Genomic DNA, 6,000 nt, shown 5'->3' with positions numbered 1-6,000 from the left:
GCCGAACTGTGGAAAGAGCCAAGATGTCCATCGACAGATGAATGGATAAAGAAGATGTGGTATATATACACAATGGAATATTATGCAGCCATCAAAAGAAATGAGATCTTGCCATTTGCAACGACGTGGATGGAACTGGAGGGTGTTATGCTGAGCGAAATAAGTCAATCAGAGAAAGACATGTATCATATGACCTCACTGATATGAGGACTTCTTAATCTCAGGAAACAAACTGAGGGTTGCTGGAGTGGTGGGGGTCGGAGGGATGAGGTGGCTGGGTGATAGACACTGGGGAGGGTATGTGCTATGGCAAGCGCTGTGAATTGTGCAAGACCGTTGAATCACAGATCTGTACCTTTGAAACAAATAATACAATATATGTTAAAAAAAAAAAGAAGAAGAAGATAGCAGGAGGGGAAGAATGAAGGGGGGGGAAATTGGAGGGGGAGACGAACCATGAGAGACGATGGACTCTGAGAAACAAACTGGGGGTTCTAGAGGGGAGAGGGGATGGGTCAGCCTGGTGATGGGTATTAAGGAGGACACGTTCTGCATGGAAAAAAAAAAAGAAAGAAAGAATGACTGCAGCCCCAGCCAGCAGCTTGTAACCTAATCAGAGACCATGAACCAGAACCACCTAACTACACTGCTCCCAAGTGTCTGACCCACCAAAACTGTGAGATGACAATTATACATATTTTTTAAAGGATTTTATTTATTTATTTGAGAGAGAGAGAGAGCTAGGGGAGGGGCAGAGGGAGAGGGAATCTCAAGCTGACTCCTCACTGAGCACAGAACCTGACACAGGACCCAATCCCACGACCCTGAGATCATGACCTGAGCTGAAATCAAGAGCCGGACGCTCAACCGACTGTGCCACCCAGGCCCCCCTAGGACTTTTCATATTGAAATGGGATGATAAAGGAGATAGGACACATTTGTTTTAAACATGGATAATTATGGGGGGCCTGAGTGGCTCAGTCAGTTGAGCATCTGACTCTTGATTTCAGCTCAGGTCATGATCTCAGGGTCGTGGGATCGAGCCCCACATCGGGCTACGTACTGGGTGTGGAGCCTGTTTGGGATTCCAATCTCTTCCCGCCCCCACCACCTGCTAGCACGCACTCTCTCTCTCCCTCTCAAAAAAAAAAAAATTATATGTATATATATGAAAAGTCCCTTGGCAGCCATAAAGTATGTCATGAATATAAAGGATAGTGCTTTCTTGTGCCATCATCCCCCTGCCTTTCCAATGATGATCAGCATATACACCGGAATTTGCTCAAACCACACTGCTCTGCAGAAAGTGTGGCATGTAGGCCTTTGAACCATGTCTGTCCTGGCCCATCTAGTGTGTTCTTATGTGATGATTTCCCTGGGAGAAGCTGATATTTTCATCTATGTTTCCACCACCAATTCCCTGGGCTAATGTATTTTAAGTTTTATTTTTTTAAAGATTTTATTTATTGATTTGAGAGGGGGAGAGAGAGAGAGAGAGAACACAAGCAGGAGGAGCAGCAGAGGGAGAAGGAGAAGCAGACTCTCTGCTGAGCAGGGAGCCTGACACAGGGCTCGATCCCAGGACCTTGGGATCATGACCTGAGTTGAAGGCAGACACTTAACCAATGGGGCCACCCAGGTGCCCCTAAATTTTAAGTTTTTTTCTAAATGTTTTCGCTTTGTTCAGAAAGTGAAGTCAGCTAAGAAATAAATCTGGTTCTCTAGACTTTTCTCTCTCTGTTCCTGACCTGGGCAGGCCTCTCAGCAATGTAGACAGGACCTGTCAACTGTACTCTGATGATGAAGATGAAAAAAAAAAAAAAAAGAATCTAGTCTTTTCCCTGGAGGGGAAAGCAGCTAATAGCATTCAGATATTTTGAGATGAAACTGTTACCATGGGAATGTTTCCCTATCTCTCCCTTAATAATGATGGGTAGAAACAATGATCAGTACAGCTCCCAGAATTCTAGAAACAAAGGCAACAAGGGAAGGAAAATGAAGCTGGAAGAACACATCCCAAAGAAAGGATCCATTAGTTCTGTCCAAACTCTGCCCTGGCTGCATCCTAGGAGACCGGGGCCGGGTGGGGTGGGGTGATTCCCTCAAGCAGCAGTTTTTCTCCAAGGTTCAGAGTTCCCATATAGGCTGGAGGTGGGTGATCCTGAGATGAGGGGTGGGGACAATTCTTTAGCATTGCTGGTAAGGGAGCTAAGTTGCTCTTTCGTTCTGTGCATGGGGCAGGGAGGTGGAGTAGAAAAACTCGAGACCTAACAAATTCTGATTCTTCTTCACACTTCTCCATTTCTGTCCTGGCAAGAGGTCAGGGTGCTTGGGGACCCTGAAGGCAGAAGCAGGCTGGCACAGACCTTTCCATCATGCAGCCCAGAATTTCCTATGCTGTATTGCCCCCTACAAGGGCTCAGAAATCATTTCCTAACCAAGAAGGGACAGGGTGCTACCTCGTCGCTCACCCTAAACTACCTACTGCTTGAAGCACTAGGGGTGCCCCCAGCTTACTGCCGGCTGGACTCCCGTTTCTCCAGTACCTTGAGAAGTCAAAGGACAAACGGCTCACTGATGAGCAAAATAGGTTATTTTTTGTGATAGGCATTTTTTACCCTGGTCTGCTATAACCCCATATAGGCTCTCAGAAAGATTTGTTGCCTTTTTTGTTTCTACTTTTTGAGAAGGGGCATCCCTAAATAGAGCCATCCTGCCTACAGAATAAATGGGATCCAACCTGCTAGCTGGGAATTTAAGCACTCATTTCAATTAGTGGGTAAAGATATGCAGATTGGGTGCTCCCTTAATGTAAGTGCCTCTTAAAATATCACCCAAAGAGGAAGTAAATGGATACCACCCCACCAAGCAGCCCTGCCCATGTGAGCTGACGTAAGGTGAGACAGGATGCCAGTGGACTGCCTATTCACCTAAACCCTTGTCTGTCAATTCTCCCAGACCTTAGGTTTGCTTGGAGTGTCAGAATCTAGGGATTTCCTTTTGTTTTTGAGATCTTCAGTTAAAAAACCAATGTAAGCAGCACTTGAACTGTTCCTTGGAAGTAGCAGGTAGAGGTTAATCCTTATAGGAATGCAGCTTAAAGACCAGAAACTTATTGGGTGGGGTGAACAACAGAGGACAGTGTTTTCCTTCTCTAAGCAAGCACCCAGTAAAGGAACACACAGCTGTTCCTGTCTCTCACAACTTCCAGAACCATATATTTTCGGTTCAAAATTCGTGATTCACAAAGAGAAAATCAGTTTAAAAATTTGATCTAGCATAAATATAAACTCAGCGGTGTACAGCAGGGAGCTCTAAAGATGGGTGGCCCCATGGACACAGAGAAACCAGCCAGCAGACACCCAAAGGCAAACTTCCTTGGCCAACTTCCCAGGGATCTCCACAGAGCTGGCTACATAAGAAAGGCTCTCTCTGGCAGATGACATGCCTCTCTTAATTCATTCTTAAAAAAAAATTATTTATTTTTTTAAATAAGCTCTACACCCAATGTGGGTCTTGAACCCACAACCCCGAGATCAAGAGTCACATCAACTGAGCCAGCCAGGCACCCCTTAATTCTTTCTTACTAACTACTGGGCAGGCAGAGCTTCTTCATTGGGCTTTGAAGGACGTTTCTGGCAAGTACTAACTCACTCCCAAAATGTGAATCCTAAAATGTGGCAGAATCCTGATTGCAACATAAGATGCACCTGGTTTATAATCTGGTACAAGTTTTAGCTGCCACTTATTCCTAACAAATTAACATAGCTTTCATGCTGCTTGAGATAAACACCTATTCTCTTCCAAGTGTATTATTACAGAGCATATTTTTCAAATTCAGCTGCTACTTTGACATTTTTTATATAAGTATATGTCTACATTTTTACAGACCATGCTAGAGAAAAACCCCTCCAAAGAGGTGATTGCTGATCTCCAGTCCCGGAAATATGAGATACACAGGCACTTGAATTCCTCCAGCCCAAGTGAAACTAAGTACTTCTTAGGAAAAAAAAATACATATATACTTACATACTTTTTATGTATAAGTTGTTCAAGGTCAAGTGGAACACGACTTCCTCCATAAAAATTTGGGGAGCTCTTCAACTTGAGAAAATTCCCCCTTTGTTTGAATTCCCACTGCACTTGATTTTACCTCCTATAGTTATTATTTTTCTGCCTGCAATAGACACTTATTTACACATTACCTCTTTAAAGATAAAAATCTTCCAATATAGCACCTCCCGCCACTATAACTCTTTCATCTTTATTTCTCACACAATTGGCCCTGCACTTTATTTTTATTTATTTTTGTTTCAAGTTTTTGTTTAAATTCTAGTTACTTAGCATATAGTGTAATATCAGTTTCAGGAGTAGAATTCAGTGATTCATCACGTACATAGAACAGCCTGTGCTCATCACAAGTGCCCTCCTTAATCCCCATCACCCATTTAGCCCATCCCCTGCCCACCTCCCTCCATCAACTCCTCAGTTTGTTCTCTATAGTTTGGAGTCTCTTATGGTTTGCCTCTCTCTTTTTTTCCCTCCCTTCCCCTATGTTTACCTGTTTCGTTTCTTAAATTCCACATGAGTGAAATCATATGGTATTTGTCTTTCTCTGACTTATTTTGCTTCATATAATACCCTCTAGCTTCATCCATGTCATTGCAAATGGCAAGATTCCATGTCTTTTTTTGTTGTTGTTTAAAGATTTTATTTTTAAGGAATCTCTACACCAACGTAGGGCTCAAACTTAGAGCCCCGAGATCAAGAGTCCTATGTTCTACTGACTGACCCAGCCAGGTGCCCCCACATCTTTATCCATTCATCAGTTGATGGACATTTGAGCTCTCTCCATAATTTGGCTATTGTTGATAATGCTGCTATAAACATCAGGGTGCACGTTCCCCTTCAAATCACTACATTTGTATCTTTGGGTAAATACCCAGTAGTGCAATTGCTGGGTCATACGGTAGCTCTATTTTTAACGTCTTGAGGAACCTCCATAGGGTTTTCCAGAGTGGCTGCACCAGCTTGCATTCCCACCAACAGTGCAAGAGGGTTCCCCTCTCTCTGCATCCTCACCAACGTCTGTTGTCTCCTGCAGTAGGAGAGAGATTGCTGAGCTCAGGCTAAGGAGCCTCGTTGATTAGGTGACTTGAAGAAAAGCCCAAACCCCAATTCTAAGGCCTGGGGCCACTGGATCCAAAGTATCTGAGTCCCTGCCATCCTGTAGTTGATTCTGCTGGGGCCCCTCCACACAGCTCAGTTGTCAGAGCCCATCTCAGCAGGAAACATTTAGGTTTCCCTTTAGTTTTTATCTCCCCACTCAGTCCAATATGTTTCACTGACTTCCACAGAGTTTTAAGGCGAATTGCCTGGTTTTGTTTATTTGTCTGTTCATTTGTTCATCCAAAACATATTTATTGAGCACTGACGATGTGCCAACTATCGTTCTAGGCCCTGAGTACACAGTGATGATTTAAGATACCCTGACACTGGTCTTGGCAATGATTTTTAGAATCTGACTCTAAAAGTAAAGGCAACATCAAACTAAATGGGACTACATCGAACTAAAAGTTTCTACACTGCAAAAGAAGCCATCAATTAAATGGAAAGGCAGCCTACAGAACAGGAGAAAATACTTGCAAATTATATATCTGATAAGGGGTTAATATCCAAAACATATAAAGAACTCATATAACCCAATGGCAAAAAAACAAAAACAAAAACAAAAAACATCCAGTTAAAAAATGGGTAGAAGATCTGAATACACATTTTCCAACAAAGACACCCAGTTGGCCAACAGGCACATGAAAAGATGCTCAACATCACTCATCATCAGAGAAACGCACATCAAAACCACAATGAGGTATCACCTCATACCTGTTAGAGTGGCTATTATCAACAAGACAAGAAACAACAAGTATTGGTGAGGATGAGGAAAAAAGGGAATCCTTATGCATTGTTGGTGGGATTTTAAATTGGTGCAACCACAGGGGC

This window comes from Callorhinus ursinus, unplaced genomic scaffold (assembly GCF_003265705.2).
Source record: "Callorhinus ursinus isolate GAN/ISIS: 27379988/994484 unplaced genomic scaffold, GSC_fseal_2.0 scaffold34, whole genome shotgun sequence".
NCBI classification, from domain to species: Eukaryota; Metazoa; Chordata; class Mammalia; order Carnivora; family Otariidae; genus Callorhinus; species Callorhinus ursinus.
The sequence above is the reverse complement of the archived record's forward strand: the minus strand, read 5'-3'. Positions refer to the sequence as shown.